At 41.5% G+C, this 20,459-nt stretch overlaps 1 long non-coding RNA gene across 1 annotated transcript in view; it reads right to left on the reverse strand.

Moving 5' to 3' along the window:
• Positions 1-929: 929 nt before the first annotated feature.
• Positions 930-20,459, reverse strand: part of LOC143658021 (uncharacterized) — a 33,633-nt gene continuing 14,103 nt past the window's right edge. Inside the window, exons 2-3 of the long non-coding RNA XR_013163073.1 lie at positions 3,190-3,394; positions 930-1,165 (exon numbers count right to left, since the gene is read on the reverse strand). This is a non-coding gene — a long non-coding RNA (uncharacterized LOC143658021). The remainder of the gene's footprint in view (positions 1,166-3,189; positions 3,395-20,459) is intronic.

Below are 20,459 nucleotides of genomic sequence, written 5' to 3' on the forward strand. Positions count from 1 at the left end.
CTCTCTAGTTATTCAGTTGTCTTCAAGAATCAAGGCTATTGGATTACAGTTCAATAGTTTCAGGTATTCCCCTCTAGCTACTCCAATACAACAAAGACTGAAAAAGGATATCTATATATTGCATAGGAATAACCTCCAAAGTGACCTCACAACTATATTTGTAATATCTCAGCCACTGAAACTTTATTTTGTTTCATTTCTCTTTCCCCTTTTCATCAAGAAGCTTTCTCATGCCCACATTGCCAGGGCCAGGCTCATCCTTGGGAATCATGTCCCACATTGCCAGGGTGATTTACACCATGTCCCATGTAGCAGGGAGGGCAGTAGGTTCACCTGCAGAGTTGCCTTAGAGCCTGTCTCTCTTTGAATTGTGGCATTGACTTGTTGAAAAGACCTGGCCAGCTTGTATTGTAGAAGGTCTCACATTCTGGATCTGCTTGGTTGTTTCTCATCATGCTACCATTTAATGTGACCTTTCTATCCTCTCTGGGTCGTATCAATTTGAGGTTTCATAGAATGTTGTGAATCAATTCCAGTGGAAGATGTTTGGCCAAACAGTCAAGTCATAGGTGATGCTAGTACTTTCCATTGCATCACATCAGGAGGTGCTCAATGACTGGTTGCCCCTTAAAAGATGACTCCTAAGAAGCAGACACATGAACCATTCCTCGCTTGTCTTAAAAAGCACCACTGGACTTGAAGCCAGAACTTGAGTATTGTCTTTAAACTCTCCAAACCTCAGTTTTCTTGTGAGAAACAATATCAATATTAGTCTCTCAAACTTTACAGGGCTGTGTTAAGGACTGCTAGAGAAAATGATAATAATTATTATTATATCAGCAACAGTAACTACCATCTCCTGCACTGTACAAGAGCTTTCCATTTATTATTTGAGTTAATCCTTAATACAGTCATGAAAGATAGGTACTAGTATTGTCTGCGTTGTATACGTGGGGAAACTGAGGCCCAGAGCCTTTGAGCAACTTGGCCCAGGTTGAAGAACTGGTGAGAGAGATCAGTAGGATGTAAGCCCAACCAGTCTGACAGCAGAGATGCCACAGGAAACCATCCTCAGCTCTATACAAAAGGAAAATATTGACACAGAAATACCAATTGTTGGCTCATGGTTTTGGTTTTTCTACTTTTCAGACTTTCTCTTGCGTTTCTGCAAATGAATAAAATAGGTGCTTGCGAGTAAGACATGCAATATGGACACAAAATAACAGTCAGACACATTTAAGAAGAGCCTGCTTTAAGGAAAATGACAGACTAAAAGAAATCACATCAACAATAAAAAACTTTGCCTAGAGGGAGATAGACATATGAAGTGACACCATAAACTGACACTTTATAGTTTCTTCTTCACAATTTTAGTTGTTTTGTCCTGTTTAATTTGACATATGGCTCACTTCATAAAAATGTTTAAATATTGCTTTCCAAATAGCTTCACTTGGTCCAAAAACAGTATCACTGGACCACGTGGTTTCTGGAAGGATCTGTTCTATTATTTCCGTTAAAAATGCTCTCCTCTCCATCCCCCACTCCCCCACTCCCCCACACCGCCCCAGGACTTGTCATCAGGGGAGTGAGTTTGTCAATTATACCCAAACACAGTGACCGTATAAATCCTTCTTTAAAGGCCATGGTTAAGGAGTACAGCTATTAGTGAGTCCTCTGTATTAAACCTCTCAGATGAGCATCTGTCTTCTCCAAGGTGTGAAATCATACTTGACAAACTGCATCTGAGGCCCACAACCCTCAGTCAGCACCATCACATTTTATGTCCACACACAGTAAAGAGAGCTGGGAAAACTACATGCATTCTTCAAAAGATCTTGGCTACTCAAGTCACTATTTTTCCTCCTGCCTTTCCATTCTGCTTCACAAATCAAAAATAAAATATGTTTAAGTTTGGAACTATAATAATTCTAACCCTGGAAATATTTATTATTCCAAATATTTATTTGAAGGCCAGTAAGGTCTTTGAAATAGATTCAATATATATATGTATATGCGTATATGGGTGTGTGTATATAAAAATATCAACCCAAAGTAAGGGGGTGGGAACCCAAATCTCGGCAATCTGTGGAAAGATAACTAGGTCTCCAAATTGAAAAATTATAATTATCTTTGATCATGCCTGGATGGTGATAAAAAGAAAAAACTGGTCTCATGAAAATTTCACATAGTCAATTTCCACTCTAAAGCTCCTAAAAATTCTTCTTTTGGGAGATTATACAGTACTATTAAAACCAGCTGACATGTATTGTTTGCTTACATGTCCTAAACACTTTGCTTGCATTATTTAATTTAATCTCACAACAGCCATTTAAGGTAGGTGCTTTTATTATCCCCAATTCATAGGTGATAAAACTGAGATTTAGAAAAGTTAAGAACTTGAACAGAGTCACACAACTGATTAGATAGCAGAGGCAGAATTCAAGCCAGGACTGTCTGACTCCAAAGCACAATCCCCCCTGGCTGCCCATAGATGGACAATAAATAATGGGCTCTAATTTTCATCAACTGAATCAGACCCTAAGAATGTACAAATTCAAAACTTAGCAGGAGGCCTTGTGCTGAACTTTTGAATGATTCAATGTAAGAAGTTGAATTGCAAAATGAAGTTTTATAAAATGGGACGCAAACGCACATTTCCTGCATCAGCAGCAAAAGAGGATTCTCACTGCCCCCTGGGGTTCCTTCTGCCCCCCCACCCCCATCAGGAAGCCCCTCACAGCCACCAGGGTGTCTGCAGCCGCCCTGACATCCCTTTCCTTTTTGCCTCCTCTCAGTGCTCCAGAGGGCAGTTTGTCTTCTTTACCTTCCCTCTGGTTTCACCCCACAGTCAATCAATAAATATTTGTTGAATGAATAAATGAATGAATGAGTGAATGAACAAACAGCTGTAAAACCAGCCACAGATGGAAAAGTACACAGAGGTGCATAAATACTTGGTCGTTTGCCTAAAATAGCCTCAGCCTGACCAGAATATAAATTCCACTAAACTTCATATTAGGTTGGGGAACATTTATTCCGTACTAGATATTATATTATTTACTTCACGTTTCATGCTTGATTACCTCAATATTATTCAACACTTCACTTTCTGTGTGATTGGGTCCAGTCCCTTAATCTTTCTGATCCTTGTTTTCTCATATATAATAAAATGATGCTATTAAGTCATACCTCAAAGGTTGCCAGAAGGATCAAATAAGTTCCCAGGTGGCCGTGCTCTGTAAACTATACAGTGCCTTCTGATGCTGTCATCATTGTTCATTTATTGGCCACCTGCCATTTGTAGCCTTTGTGCATTTAGTTGAGGGACCTGAATGCATTGCTCAAGATGGATGATGTTGGGTGGGGAGAATTCCAGGGTCCCAGATGCCACTCACTGGAACAAAACAAACCACAGTTTGAAAAGAAGGACTTTCATGAGGACAGGCAGTTATAGTTGGACCCATGAAGCAAGGAAGGTCAGCAACTCCACTAAACCTTGAGCAGAAAGACCTCAGTTGCCTTTGGAATAGCCTTGCCCTTCCTTGTCTCATTCTCAGTCATAGCTTCTTTTCAATCAGGGCTCTGTTTAGACTGACAGCCCACAACCAGATTGTGTACTTAAGCCATGCAATTGCCCTTGAGATAGTCCTCACAAAGAAAAATGCTGAGCTTAAGCCATAGGTGGGCACGTTCCAGCAACCATCAAGAGGCAGCAACCCCTTCCCCTCCCCACTCATCTTCCACTGGGGCAAAAAAGGGGGAAAACAAAACTTGGGGTGAATGTTCTTCGATCCACACCCTATCCTAATTTACTTCCTCTTCCTGGTTGGGATTTACCCCAGCAATTTAGACAATTAACTCCAGGAAATCCTATTCCTCCAACAGTTGAATCTTAGAGAAACACAGTGAGCCAGCTAGTTCGCCTCTCTGCCTGTCTCCTCTACTTCTCCCCTCCCCTTTCCTCCTGTCACCACCCTCCCCTTCCATCTGTGTAAGAGGAAACCCTTTGAAGTATCTGTGAAATAAAAAAAACTTTCCTCTTTTCTTCCTTCTAGGTTCTTTGCACTAACTTTTAAAACTCACATTTTCACAGAATATTGTTTCAGTGGGTTCAGGAACATAAATTTTAATTCTAAGCCCCCAAGCAAACATTTCTGCCACATATCCTTGGTTTTTTAAAAAAAGAGTAAAGTAAATTTCTCCAGCAAAGACCTAGTATTTTCCTGGGCCTTTTTGCAAACAGAGGCCCTTCAGACAATATTTACAACTACATGTGGGTGAATTGGGACTGTGCTTGGGGCAGTTGGAATAAGAGAGGCATTGATAGATTCCAGTAAGGCTGGCGCATATTGAGGGGTCAGTATGGCATAACACAGGGAGGGGCCACTGGGTTTGTGAAAAATGTTGAACATTTACTGAGCACTCAGGATGGAACAGGCACTGTGCTAAATGCTCTACAGGTATCACCTTCCCATTTAATCTTCATAACCACCCTATAAGATAGAAACTAATATCCCTGGTTTACAGCTGAGGAAACAGACATGGAGAGACAAGGGGATAAAGTCTTATGGCTAATATGTCTCAGAGATGAGATTCTAACACAGGTAGCCTGACTCCAAGGGTCTGACCCTTGCTACTGAATTGTGGTCCATGCACCAGTGGCATTGGCCTCACCAGGAAGCTTCTTAGAAATGTAGACTCTCAGGCCCCGCCAGAGGCCTACTGAGTCAGAATCTGCATTTACCCTAATTGATCAGTGTATACAATCTAGCACTACTCCAAATCACTAAGTATACTGCCATCCTGAGCCTTTGTTCTTTTTCTGACACTGTGAAATTCTATTTTTTACCTTTCTGAGGCTCAGTTGCTCATCCATAAAATGAAGATAGCCTCAAGATTGTTATTGCGAATTGAATGCACTAAAATGTGCAAGGGGCTTGAAACTGAGCAGCAGCTTTCCAAATATCTCTGTAAGGCTTTCTTAAGGTTTGAGTAAAGGGAACTGCATAAATGATAGCAATAATAAGAATTTGTTTTCAAACAGTAGCTTTGTAATGGTAATAAAAGTAATACACACTCAGTGTAGGAAATTTTGAAAACAAAGAAAAGAATTTAAAAATAAAAAATTCCCCCATTCTACCACCCTGACATACACTCAGAGACTTTTTGTTGCAATTTCTTCCAGTGTTTTCTCTACACATACATATGTATTTATAAATATATGATTTTTTTGCCAAACTGGGATGATTCTGCATGTATATTTTTGCACCGTGAAGTTTTTCCCTTCATGTTCACAGAATGAGCTTTTTTGAAATATTTTGAAACAGTGGATACATAAGCTACTTTCCAGGGCTCAAAGTCTGGGTCAGAAAGTTCTTCCTTCCATCTAGATTTAATTCCTGCAGCTACAATTTAAGGATTAAGATCAGAATTGTGCATAAGTATTTTCCTGCATTTGAAGGAATAGCTGCAGTAGGTGGGACTGACGGTAGGCCCAGGAGACCACGGGGGTTCTTCAGCCCTACAGACACCCTGCATTTGTTCTGAGCATTGCAGCTCCTTTCTTCTGGCAGCTTTGATCTTAGGCACACAGAATGAATGGTGTCATTCCAACTGCGTAAGCACCTGCAAACTATGAATTGTCTAGTTTTTTTTGTTTTGAAATCTCTATTCCCCAGGACTCAGAACTATGACTGGTACATAATAGGTATCCAATAAATTTTTGCTGAATGAATTGGAGGAAAGGATCAATATATGAGTAAGTGAATGATGAATGAATGAATGCATAGAAGAAGGTGGACAGCGACCTAATGATATAAATTACACATCTTGCCTGACCACACCGTGGTCCCAAACATCTCTTTCTGCCTCAGTTCCAACCATATGAACATTTTTTTGCATCAGTCTCAAGGAACCCTATTTCTGAAAGCAAGCATGCCTGGAAGGGGTATCTGTTTCAGTTAATAGCTTTTGCAAAATGTCAATGCTGGGATTTTAGGAAAAGGTTTTCCTATAGGTCAGCATAATATAATAATATTCTAGGTTAATCAGCTTCCTGAGCTGAGTTCTCTGTCCCTTTCAAGATTTACAAAGCATGTACCCATTAAAGGTGTTTTCCCCAGGAGAAAGGAAATTTTGCCCTTGAAACTCAAAGGAATTGAGAGTAGAGAAGTCAAAGGAATCTTTCCAATGAAAGCTCTATGGGGGTATATATTAGCTAGGGTTCTCTAGAGAAACAGAATCAGCAGGAGATATCTGCAAATATAAAGTTTATAAAAATGTCTCATGTAACCATGGGGATGTAGAGTAAAAGGTCTGTAGGGCAAGCCACAAGCTGGCCTTCATTTCTCAATGAAGGTCCTCAATGAACTTGCAGGAGGGGCTGGCTGGCTGAAGCAGGAAGAGTGATTGCCTCTTCTGAATCCTCCTTAAAAGCCTTCTGATGATTAGATTAAGCTTCATGCATTGCAGAAGATACTTCCCTTATCAGCTGTGGATGCCACCAACATGGTCATGATTTAAGTCCATGAAATGTCCTCATAGCAACAGATAAGCCAGTTCTTACCCGAACAGACAACTGGACACCACCACCTGGCTAAGCTGACACATGAGCCTGACCATGGCCGAGTGATATTGAACTCCCTAGCAAGGATGGAATAATCTGGGGTGGGGATGAGTGTGACTCCCACAACTTGGAGACTTTGCTCTTGAACGGGCTAGTGAAGAACAGAGTGAGGCAAGACAGAGAGCACACCTGAACAGAAAGATGGCTCAGTAAACTTGGGTTTGCTCCAGGCCAGTTCTTGGTAGAGAAATCTACAAAGCAGTTCTTTAGCTGACAACAAGAGGAAGCAAGAGAGGGGCCCAAAACTTCTTACCACTTTCACAGCTGCCCTCCTAGCCCAAACTGTCTTTGTTCTTCACTGGGATTCCTGCAGTGGTCTCCTAATTTGTCTTTCACCCATGGCTTCCTACAGCACATTATCTTCAAATCATACATCAGATCATATCACTGCTCTGCTCAAAACTTTCTAGTGGTTTTCCAGTTTATTCTGAATGAGATCAAAATCTAAATCTATGAGGTCCTACAGGATCTGGCATTCCCTAATGCCTTTCCAAGTTCATCTCTTTTCCCCTTGCTCACACCACTCCAGCCACACTGGTTTCCAAGCTGTTCTTCAAATGCACCAAGAACTCTCCTGCCCCAGGGCCTTTGCCCTTGCTAATTGCTCTGCCTGCCACCCTCTCCCCTCCTTGCTATCTATCTATCTGCTTGCTCCACTCCTTGCTTCCTTCCAGTTGCCACTTTAACATCACTTCAGCAGACAGGCTCACCCCCCCTACCCCCCAAATGGCCCGTTAAAAACGGTGAGTCTCTCCCCTCCCTCATAGCAGTCACTCTCCAGCCCCTAACCCTGCCTTATTTTTCTTTTAGCATCTTCTCACCACATGGCATTATATGTATGTATTTGTCTCCTCCCCAACTAGAATCAAAGCTCCATGAGAACAGAATATGGGTTTAGCTTTATTCATTGCTATTGTTGAGTGCCTAGAAAGTTACCTGGATCCTAGTATTTTTTGAAAAAGTGAATTTTGAATGAATCTTAAAGAAAAACTGTCATATAATTTATTTTGATTTTTTTACAGCTCCATTACCATTCTTCTAACACCACATCTCTCCCTATTATTATTATTATTATTTTGTATGCTGTATGGTGGGGGTCACATTTCATTCTTTTTCCACGTGACTATCCCGTTATTGCAGCACCATTTGTTGAATTTTGGGGTGGGGTGGGCAGGGGTGGGAGTGCATGGGCCATGAATCAAACCCAGGTCTTCTGCATGGCAGGCAAGAATTCTACCACTGAACTACCCTTGTACCCCATCTATTATTTTTTATTACATGCCTTTTCATTTCAAAGGAAAATTTAAACTCAGAATGGCTACGCAGTTGTTAATAGATTCTGAAGTATGATAAAACACTTACTGCTTTTTTCATTTCCTCCACAAACAAGACTACGTAATAGCTGGGATCTGATTCTGCCTCATGTGCCTGCCTTTCCCAGTTTATCTTAAAGAGAAAATATGTCATTAAGTGTGTGTATTGGAGAATATCTTGCATTGTCATTTCAGGTCTAGACACTGGGCATTGGGAAAGTGTACGAGGATCTAAGAGTTAAATGCCAGAGCACAGAGGGGTTCAGGGATTTGAGGGATGACTTTTTAAAATATTTGGAAATCCATAATTTAATGCAGAACTTGACATAGAGATACAGTATTTCAGCTTGGCTTACATTTTTCTTTAAATTTGTCCAACTTTAATGACAATGCAACAACTCTGACCTGGCAATTTTCTTTACATCTTTATATTTATTAGGTATATAACAATATAATGAATGGCACTTGCCGAGCTTTTGCCCAAGGAGGGAGTGTGCTCCATAAACTGCACACGTCCTTATACTATGCCTTTGAAATGGTCTTACCCACCCTCAGTCAAGCCCCTACTCCGTCACTTCTCAAACTTTATTGTGCAGAAGAATCACCTGGGGAATCGTCTTAAAATTGTAAATTCCTGAATCCCACTCTGATTCAGTACATTTGGGGAGGGGCTGGAGAGTTGCATTAAAAGTCTGTGGTGAAGTCCCCTCCTGAGAAACAGTACTAGAATGCAAACCACCTACAGGCAAGAACCAAACCCAACCTGAACCATAAGCCCTGTCAGGGAGGTGGCTCTGCCCAGAGAGATGGCTCCTTAATAATTTGTTGCTGCTGAGACTATTCTTTCTCCTGGAATGTTCTATCGGGACCCAACACAGAAATCTCTCCTTTCAGAAAGGAGGACAGATAGGGGGTTGGAGAGAAGCAGACACCCAACGTTATTGTACTTTAATAGAGTTGGACTCAGAACCATCTGATGTGTCACAAGTGCTCCTTTTTTAATTATCAGCTTTGAAAGATATTCCTTTTAATCTTATCAAAGCGAGTGTTAGAATGATAGATTGATAATGACGCTTCTTTTAAAATTTGAGAATTTTAAAAGAATCCTGTGCTACCCAATCAATTATAATGGCTCCTCTGGACCCATTATGGTTTCTTACTGCTCACATCTGGTATTATTAACATGATTAGGAAGATAAGCATAACTCCTCTGTCAAAGAAGTTTCTAGTTGCTGATTTTATAGGATTTGGGGTATCCTAGCAATGTCAATCTGTGTACCCCAAGACTTGTTATTACCTGTGAGAATTATTAGTGTTAATAATGATGAGGGAGATGCAATGTGGTCTTGGACTTTTTGTGTATGCATTAATTCTATCCTCCATTTTTTTTTTTTTTTTTTGGCTTTTAAAAAGGGGAATTTAATTAGTTGCTAGTTTACAGTTCTAAGGCCGAGAAAATGTCCCAGTTAAAACAAGTCTGTAGAAATGTCCAATCAAAGGCATCTAGGGAAAGATACCTTGGTTCAAGAAGGCTGATGAAGTTCAGGATTCCTCTTCCTCAAGAGAGAAGGCACATGGCGAACACAGTCAGGGTTTCTCTCTCAGCTGGAAGGGCACATGGTGAATATGGAGTCATCTGCTAGCTTTCTCTCCTGGTTTCCTGTTTCAGGAAGCTCCCCGGGAAGCATTTTCCTTCTTCATTTCCAAAGGTCGCTGGCTGGTAGACTCTGCTTTTCATGGTTATGCCATTCTCTGCTCTCTCAGAGATCTCTCATTCTCCAAAATGTTTCCTCTTTTTCCAGTAAATCAATCAAGACCCACTCAAATGGGTGGAGACACATCTCCCCTAATCCACCTTAACAACCACTTTGTTTTTTCCATCTCATGGTCATATATTCATCATCATGCTCATTTCTTAGAACATTTGTTTCAATTCAGAAAAAGAAATAAGAAGAAACCAGAAAAAAAAATCATATATACTATACCCCTTACCCCTCCCTTTCATTGATCACTAGCATTTCAATCTACTAAAATTTTAACATTTGCTCTCCCTATTATTTATTTATTTTTAATCCATATGTTTTAGTCATCTGTCCATAAGATAGATAAAAGGAGCATCAGAGACAAGGTTTTCACAATCACACAGTCACACTGTGAAAGCTTTATCATTATACAATCATCTTCAAGAAACATGGCTACTGGAACACAGCGCTACATTTTCAGGCAGTTCCTTCCAGCCTCTCTGTTACGCCTTAACTAAAAAGGTGATATCTATTTAATGCGTAAGAATAACCTCCAGGATAACCTCGACTCTGGAATCTGTTAGTCATTGACACTTTATTTTGTCTCATTCCTCTCTTCCCCTTTTCGGTCGAGAAGGTTTTCTCAATCCCTTGGTGCTGAGTCTCAGCTCATTCTAGGATTTCTGTCCCACGTTGCCAGGAAGGTCCACACCCTTGGGAGTCATGTCCCACGCAGAGAGAGGGAGGGTAGTGAGTTTGTTTGTCGTGTTGGCTGAGAGAGAGAGGCCATATTTGAGCAACAAAAGAGGTTCTCTTGGGGGGTGATTCTTAGGCCTAATTTTAAGTAGGCTTAGCCTCTTCTTTGTGGGGTTAAGTTTCATATGAACAAACCCCAAGATTGGAGGCTCAGCCTATCGCTCTGGTTGTCCCCGCCGCTTATAAGAATACCAAGAATTCTCCATTTGGGGAAGTCGAATTTTCCCCCTTTCTCACCATTCCCCCAAGGGGACTTTGCAAATACTTTTTTATTCACTGTTCAAATCCTGGGATTTATTGAGGCATCACTCTGGACAAACCTACAAAATCTCATGCCCTACTCAAGGTTCCACGTACTTATGATGTTCAATTAAGCTGTCCACATATGTTATATTAGGAAATGCACTAGTCAAAATATAAATTTTGTATCAAATATTTTTTGCTTTAGTTTCACACATAAGTTAAAGTTTTAAAATATGAATTACCATCTCTTTTCAACACCCTCCATTAGTGACATTCCTTTATTCTTCCTCATTAACAACCACTCTTGATTGGGTTACATCTCCAGGGAGATGATCTAGCTACAGATTCAAACATACAGTATTGAATAGGGATTATTCTGCCTTTATGAAATGGGATTTTGATTAAAACTTGGCTTTTCTAGGGTCCATACATCCTTTCAAAACAGCACATTCCACCCTCTGAACCCTAAAAAAGATATGTTTTCCTCATATACAAAATACATTAATTTCATAACAATATCAGAAATCTTTAAACCATTTCAGTAGCAATACAAGTGAAATACAAAGTTAGAAATAATACAAACTTCTATCAAAATTAGTTATAGGCATGGTCTGTTCTAAGGCAAAGTTCTCCCCTGGCTTTGAACCTATAAAAACTCAAAACAAGTTATTTGCTGCCAACATACGAAGGAGGAACATTCACAGGATACATATACCCATTTCCATAGGGAGGAAGGAACACAGGGGTCACCAGACCTATACAGTTTCGAAAATCCAGAGTAAAGGCCCTAAGCCTTCAAAGTGAAAGTCATTTATCTTTGGGGCTTCTGAAAGCGGCAGTAACACCCTTTCCAAGGAGGCCTGCCTGTTTCTGAATGCAACCTTGGGGGATATTGGGGAGACCACCTTTTTCTCGGCTCCATCCTCTTCAAGGATCGGGGCCGCACCCGGGCTCTCTACCATTTCCAGGGCACACGCTCAACCCCTCCATGTGGTGGCAGCCAGGCTCTCCCCAAACCCCAGGGAATGTGCTTCACCCTCTCCAGGGCCTGAGGCGGCAGGACTCTTCCACTGCAATGACATCGAAGGACCCATGCTCTGTCTTTGGGGCAAACTCACCCTCTCCACGGGCTTGGGTGGGTCCGCTCTCCTGGCCCGAGGCTTCTTGACTTCAGACCTCAGCCTCCATGGTTCTGCCTCTGAAGTTATTTTTCCTCCAATGTGTCCCTTCTCTGAACCCCCCAGTCCAGATTGGCAGCAGCTCTGTTTATACAGGTCCTACAGCACTCTCATTGGCTTTCTAAGCAGTAGCCTTGGCTCATGCCCATCAGACATAAGGAGTTTCCACAAATCCTTCCTGGATAATTTCATGTCCAATCCTGGCTTTCTCTGAAATGGCTGACTGGTTCCACATTTGGCCAAGACCTCATGTGGGGCACTATTCTCTGGGGTCTGCCTTCCTGGAGGCCAGAGTTTTCCATAACTTCAATTGCTGGTTTCTCTGTATCCAAGAGTTCAGTTCTCAGCTTATCTCTTTCCTGTCGCATTTCACTATCAGCTGCGAGGAGAAACCAGGCTAGACTTTCCACATTTAATTTGGAAATCTTTTCTGCTAAATACCCAAGTTCATGGCTTTTAAAATCTATCTTCCAGCCAAAGCCACTAGCCAATTTTACCAGATTATCTGCTATTTTAAAACAAGGATTGCCTTCCTTCCAGTCTGCAATAGCACATGCCTCATTTCTGTCTAGAGGCTGGTCAGAGGTACCTTAAGTGTCCATGTTTCTACCAACAGTCTCTTCAAAGCATTCTAGGCCTTGTCTATCAGGCTTCTCACAACTCTTCCAGATTCTTTCTCTTATCCATTTAAAAAGCTGTTTCAACATCTTTGGTATCTGGAAAACCGAAGCAGTACCCCACTCCTGATATTCAAATCTGTTCTACTTTGCCAGCTGCCAAAATGCAATATACCAGAGAGGGAACAGCTTTTAAAAAGGGGAATTTAGTAAATTGCTAGTTTACAGTTCTAAGGCCAAGAAAATGTCCCAGTTAAAACACGTCTATAGAAATGTTCAATCAAAGGCATCCAGGGAAAGATACCTTGGTTCAAGAAGGCTGATGAAGTTCAGGGTTCCTCTCTCAAGTGAAAAGGCACATGGTGAACACGGTGTCATCTGCTAGCTTCCTCTCCTGGCTTCCTATTTCATGAAGCTCCCCGGGAGGCATTTTCCTCCTTCATCTCCAAAGTTCGCTAGCTGGTGGACTCTGCTTCTCGTGGTTATGTCATTCTCTGCTCTCTCAGAGATCTTTATCCTCCATTTTTATTGATTTAAAAATGCACAAATCATGAATACATGCTCATTATTTAAAAATAAAACAAAACAAAACAAAAAAACCATTAACAAAACGAAAGTCAAAAGAGAACATCCACTTCAATCCCCTTCCCAATTCTAGTCCCAGTCCCAAAGTTACTATCTTGATTACTGGCTTAGGGCATATCATTCCAGACCATTTTCTATAATTAAAAAAAAAGTCCCCAAGCCCATGTTCATAAGGGCCAGGAAGAGAATATATGTCACTTTGCACTCCAGAGCTATTGCCAAACCATTCCATCTCCTTCCTTTTTGAAAGACCTAAACGGCTTTGGAAGGCCTTGACAGCTCACTCTGTCTCCAGCATCTTTCCATGCAGTCAACAACAAAGTGTCTTCTCATTTCACTTTTTTCCTTGAGTATTTACTCTTCCAGCTCTCTGACTTCCTTTTCATTTGACTCCTAACCTTGTACTTGGTCATGTCACCAACCATATCAAGGATATCTTAGTCTATCAGCCTGTCAGTAACCTGCCCCCACCTACCCAACTCCCTGTCCTGTACCCATTCCCCTGCTTACAACTTTGATTTGGCAGTACCATTATTTGTACCATGTCAAAAATATCAATTTAAAATATTCTACTCTGGGACCAACAACTCCTGTCCTCTCCAGCCTTCTCTCCTACGATACTTCATTTCACTCTGTTGCTGCTTTCTCTTCCTTGGACATATCAAGCCCTTTCCCTCTTCTAAGCCTTTGCATTTCAAATCCTGCCCTGCCTGGGAAAGTCATCCAGCTCCTCACTTCAGTATCTCTTTAAAATGTCACTCCATCAGAGAAACCTCCCCATCCTACCTAAAGTCACTTCCCTAAACACTCTCTCTCTCATCATCCAGTTTATTCTTTCATAATGCTTAGCATCACAATCTGTCATATTATTTATTCCTTGACTTGTTCATTGTCTCTCTCTCCTACTAGTATCACTGCTAAATCTTCAGCCTTTCCTGGGGTATACCAACCACACAGTGATTGGTCCATACATTTGTTGAATGAGTAGAGAAATGGGATCATACCATACATAGTTTTCTTTTTCGATTTGTTTTTACTAAATATAATCTAGAGATCTTTTAATATAAGAATGTATAGCTCAACTACTTTTTTAAAAGACCACATTGTACATGCACACTGTATTTATTGCATGTGTTCAATCATGCTTGTTATGTGCGGCATCTGGGTTGTTTCCAATTCTTTTTGCTTTTTTTTACTATTGAAAAGATTGACACAGATATTACAAATTGCCACTGTATGCCAAGCCTCAAAAACAGTGTTCCTGAAAACCCTAAAGAAAACCCAGGGCTCTATCTAAGACTCTATAAAAGTTTTATTTATTAAGTTTATTTTTCAAAAGCTTAAGGCCTCTGTTTTGTTCCTATACTAGATAGACCCTGAAACTTAGATTTACCCAGTCTCTTCCAGAACATTGCTAGTTGCATCCCCCTACCCCATAATGTTAACATTCCTTTTCAACATCAAGAAGTTAGAATGGTCATTGGCTAAATATCCCTGAAGACTGAGAGAACTGCCAAGTGAGAGGAGTTGTAACAGAGATATTAGGATTTAACAAAGGATTGTGACTACTGAATGATTATAGAGATATATCTTTTTAGTTTCTAGTGTATTAGAACAGCCAGAGGGAAATACCTGAAATTGTAGAACTGTAACCCATTTGATACTTTGAAATTTGTTCTATAATTACTTATTAAACTGTCCTTTGAAATTTATCACTTTTCTATGTTATATTTCACAATAAAAAATGTTTTTAAAAAAAGACAGACACAGGGCAATGCAATGGTGGCTCTGCGGCAGAATTCTCACCTGCGATGCTGGAGACCTGGGTTCGATTTCCAGAGCCTGCCCACGCCAAAAAAAAAAAAAAACCGACACAAACTTTCTTCTCCATGTATCTTTGTGCATACATGCAAATATTTCTGTAGACTAGAGTTATGAAGTAGAATTGCTAGATCAGAGACTATGAGCATTTAAAAATTTGATAGGTATTGGCAAATTGCCTTCCCAAAAGGACTTTACTATCCTAGGCCATCAGCAATATATGATAACTGCTGCTTATTCATATCTTCATCAATACTGTATTATATCAGTCTTTTAAATTTACTAATCTGAGGAGCAAAATATATCTCTTTTAATAAACTTTTCCCTGATTACCAATGAAACTGAGCATTTCTATTCATAGTCTTCTGTGAGATTTTTTGTTTGTTTTTGTTTTGAATTGCCTATTCTTATCCTTTGCCTGTGTTTCTATTGGAATGCTGGTCTTTCATTTACAGATTTGTAGAAACTCTATACGTTTGGTAATTCTTTTAAATACATATAATTTGCAAATATTCTCTCCTGCTCTGCTATTGGTCTTCTAACTTTTGCTTTCTCTGAGGAAGCTATGGCATACACTTTCAGGCTTTCTTCTGTTTCCTTATTAATTTGGATGACTTTCTTCCATGATGTTGATTTTCCTCAAGTATCTGATGATGCTTGGTTGTCTGTCCATATTTGCAGATGGTGGCCTAGACCTCACCATCCTGGTGGCTGGAGGTGCTCTCCCTGTACTCCTGCCAGTCTGTGCATGTTCAGACAATGCAAGTCTTGGCTGCAGGAGCTGGGAGACAAGGGAGGTGGTGCCTGCAACCAGGTGGCCTTCCATTCCGATGTCTTCTAGATGTGTAGCTACCTGTTCCTCGTGGCAGCGAAGGTTACCTGGGAAACTACCCAGGGAGTAGTTGACCCAATACTCATTCAGGGAGTTTCCTGAGGAGAAACTTGTTTTGTTAACCAGGTTCTCACAGTTTCCACCCTCAGGGGCAAATTCCAGAGTTAGCTTAGTTTTTCTGCCCTTTTAACTATCCAGGTGGACCACCTTTCCCAGGTTCTGCTGCCTCTATTCTTGGGAGTCTTTCATAGCTCTGCTGGGAAATTTCACTTTTGGGGACAGATTTTCTCTGAGTTACATAGGGTGAGTCCTTCAGCTTCATGAGAGTTTACTATTTATCTCACCTCAGAATTCATCACTGTTATGTCTCTTGACAAATTTCAGCCAACTCCCAACATTACTGCAGGCTTATATGATTTATACATTTCTTCTGCCACTTCGGTGAGATTAAGGTAGCAAAAAGATATAAAGGCATATGTTTAGTCAGTCGACTTAAACTAAAAGCCCCTGAAAGATGTTGAACTTTTAAAACTGAACCATTTTTACTTAAACTAGAATAGGGAAATATTTAAAAGTACAATTATGGAGAAGCCTAACCACGGTGAAGTTTTTTTTTAACTTAGGATAATTCTGATTTTAGGAATAACATGGAATCAATAGAAACCTCCTTTAAGGCATTTCCAAATGGGTATCACACCAGAAGCCTTATTTTCCTAATAGTCCCCCTGCCTCACCACTGGTTCTCAAGACCCTGGAAGTACAGACACTGATGCTGCCTGGATTTAAAAACTCCACCCAACCAGCCAACAAGGAATTCCCTAGGCATGACCTCCCTGAGGAGCAGAATGGTTAATGCGGGGGAAGGAGGGATTGTCACCAGATTCTTGGCTGCCTGAGAAGTAGGGACTCTAAATCAGATTCATACCCACATCTACAGAAACTGCACAGTGCCTGGCACCAAGTAGTTACACATTTGGGAGTTGAATTTATGCCCAAAGTGCAGATTTGTGAACAAAATAAATGGTGTTGTTTTAAGCCACTAAGTTTTAGGGTCATTTTATGCAGTAATAGATAGCTAATGATCCATTAGTTTACCAGTCACCCAGTAGAAAGCAGGTCTCATAGAGAAGAAGGCAGGGAGGCAGGAGAGATTCCTGGGTCTCACTGGAGGAAGGAGGCGCTGCCCTGGGAGGCAGGAACTGGTAGGCTGGACACCATGGATCTGGGGGTGGCCAAGGGAGGGCATGAGGGTGCTGGGCACAGGGAAAAGATTGTTGAAACCACGGGGAGGTTCCCATTCTAGCTTCAGGGACTCAGGGAACCAGCTATTCACTTACTCTGAGTAAGAAGTTCTGCCAAGTCCTTCCTATCAAAATGGCCAACATGATCTCAAATCCCTGCGACCACTCTTCTAATAGTATTATTCTATCTTTCTTCTCTCTCGGAAACTCAGACTCAAGCAAGGAGACTCTAAGCAACCTGCTAGAGGTCACTGAAGTAGGAAATGCAAAACCAGGATTCAAAGTGGATTCTGTTTGCTAATAAATCTACCATTCACTACTGATTACTTTGGCAAGTTATTTAACTTTTCTTAGCCTCAGTTTCCCCATTTGTAAATTGGGAATAGTAATAGTTCCCATCTTGTGGAGAGGATGAACTATAATAAGACATGTTAGACTTGTGTCGACCAGTATGGCCACATGAGGCTGTGGTCTCATACCATTTCCATTACTTAGTGAAAAAAAAAAGAACTTAAAATATCTCATTAATAAGTTTTTATACTGATGGCATGTTGAAATGATATCTGGTTAAATGAGATATGTGACTTCTTTAAATTTACCTCTTTCTTTTTGCTTTTTAAAATGTGGCTACGAAAAACTTAAAAATTACACATGTGGTCTATGTTACATTTCTGTTGGACAGGGCTGGGTTAGATGCTCAGTGTCTGACCATTAAGAGACATCATTATTACTAGGACAGCTCAGATTAATGTGTCCTCCCATCTTAGAACTTTGCTTTGCAACTCCCTTTCTTTTATTCCCTTAGGTTGGATATTTCTGTATGACCTCCTTTAATCTTCACGATAATCATTCAGCATTTTTATGAGTGTTTAAAAAAGTTTTCTTCCCTGTATTTGTTGATTTTCTTTCTCTTGGTCAGTCTCCCTGCAAATATTGGTAAAAGCCTTCAGTGAAAAGAGCTCATGGGCTTTAAAAGGAAAGGGAAACTGAGAAGACGAAACAAGGCTTGGAGAAGGGAATCCCTCAAGAGCTGGAGAGGAGGGTGCTGGGGTGGGGGTAGAGAAGAAAGGAAAGTGGTCTTAGTTGGTGGGATCTGGGGGCAAAGTAAAGGAGAGGTGGCCTCTTCCTAAGAGGAAGGCCTGAGTATCCTTCAGCTAAGGTTATCCTGAACACAGCTGGTCACAGAACTGCCCAGGTGCCTTCGCTCCTTTAAGTGAAAGGCTGTGTCCCACTGCACACAGACCAGGCTCCTTCCTGTAAATCCAGCTGAACCTCTGGGAAAGAGGTGGGGCTGCCTCCTGCTCACCTCAGGCTCAGGGTTGCCACAGCCGATTTTAGATAATAACCTGTCGGTTCAGGATGAGGGCTAAAGGAGATTTGAAGCTAAAATGAAGATTGTGGGAAGGAACTGAGCTAGCAATGTAAAACACAGTAGCAACAGATCGTCATTTCAGAATGAGCAAATCTGATTTTTAATGATTAAGTTGACATTATGTTAAGCAACAGGAAAATATTTAAACCATTCTGTAGTGGAAAACTCTGAGTAGCATTATCTCTCCTATTTTACTGAGTCTTATAGAATTGGGTTCTTTTTGTTATGTGATGATAGGGATGTCATTTCTGTTTATTGTGTTCAAGATACTGAGTCTAATTCCCTGTCCCCAGGAGAACAAAGTGGACTTTTCTGGAATGAATCCATTCCTTAGAGAAAGGAATCACAGGCTTTTCATGGGAAATTTGCAACTTCACACTCACTCCCAAAGGGACAAAGGATAATGATTTCATGTAGTCTGGCTACTTACTCCCTAGCAGTTCCGAAACATGGGTTTTCCTTTGAAAGGAAAGATGCCTCATCCTTTTTAAAGGATATAACAAGACTCTCTGGGGCACGGTTCAGCCCTGGCGTCCACCACAAAGACATTTGTGTGTCCTTCTGGGGCTGGGTGCCAGCCCTGCAGACTGCCCAAAATTTCTGCCCATCTGCCACAAGGAGGGCAAAGCCCTGGCTTCTGCCAACCAAGGCCGGGACAGTGTCTCTCTCGGGAACAAAGACAGCCATTGCTCCTCTCCCAGGCAGCAGGCAAGCTGTCCAGGTGCGAGCTTCAGGCCAGCACATGCCAGACTTGCTGCCTGACCCTTGACACTTCTTATATACAGTGGAGTGAGGTTTAAAAGGCCAGTACAGGTAACCTACTTTGACAGGCAAAATCACAGTATGTGTGGTCTGACAAGTGGGTGGCAGGGCTGACAAGGAATGTCTCCTTTGTTGGGGTAGCTGTGGAGGTGGCGGTGTGTTTTATGGGCTGAGCTGCAGGGTCTTCGTGACAGCACCAGATAACAGCTACCTCCCTACCCCACACCTCCTAGAATCCTTGCCAGCACAAAGTTCAGGATCCCCAGAAGCTCCCAAATTGGGAAGGAGACACATCTGAGGAATTCTGAGAACTGGCTCTGGAGAGAGACTTCCCAGTTCCAGTCTTGGCTCTCTTATCTGCTACTTCTGCAGCAAGTTACTCTACTTCTTTTACTGGGCCCCCCCACAGAAGCCAACCCTATGATGAAAATTAAGTTCACCCAGGGACACCAGCCAGAGAAAGGGGAGGGAAAGAAGCCAATAAAGGTGCATTATTAAGTTGGCTACATGAGCAGGCAAAGGAGGCTTAAACCTGCAGGAAACATGCAGTAAGCACACACCTCACAATCATTGAGGTCCAGGGGTGAGGGAACTAGGGTGTTTATACCCCAACACCTGCCAGGCATATGTTAAGGACATCCAGAGAGAAGTGGTATCAGGCACTTTTGTCCTGTTATGTTCATGGGCAAAGTGCACTCCTGTAGCCTAAGGGCAACTCTTGCAAAGAAGCAGGGATGGGCCATTGGGGGTCAGGCTGGGTCCACCAAAATGATAAGAGGATATGGGTGGAGCATGGCAGTATCTGCCACACTCTCTAAGCTTTATATACTAGCTTGAAAAGTGAAAGTGCTTATCTTGTCGATAGGATGAATGAAAGGAGGCCCCCTAGGACCTCAACACAGCATGCTACTCTAGCAGCACCTATTACATGGTGACCACTCACAGTGGGACACTTGCCTTAGAAGCTGTTGTCTTAGGATTTATTGGCAGTTCCACTGTTTCTTTTATTTCCTTGGGAGTCTCTGAGCCTTTGCACCTCAGCACAAACATGCAGTCTGAAAAAATAGACCCGTGCCTCATTTTTGGTTGTCCAAAAACTTTTGAAGATATCCCTGTGGCCATGTTGAACTGAGATGCAGCAAGGCAAAAACACAAACTAGCAAACAGCAAGTGGATGCTTCTTTCTGGCACCCCTTCCTCTTGCCCATGGGACAGGTTGAGCGAAGGTCCTGCTTAGGGAAGGTGGAAACAAAGCATGGGAAATCAAAGCATAAAAAAGGCTGTCTTTGCTGCCAAACAACAGAGGGTTTTAGGGAATCTTCACAGAGCTTTGGCCAGGGGGATGGAGGTGGGATTTACATTTGCAATGGGT

The sequence above is a fragment of the Tamandua tetradactyla genome, chromosome 15 (assembly GCF_023851605.1).
Source record: "Tamandua tetradactyla isolate mTamTet1 chromosome 15, mTamTet1.pri, whole genome shotgun sequence".
Classification (NCBI taxonomy): domain Eukaryota; kingdom Metazoa; phylum Chordata; class Mammalia; order Pilosa; family Myrmecophagidae; genus Tamandua; species Tamandua tetradactyla.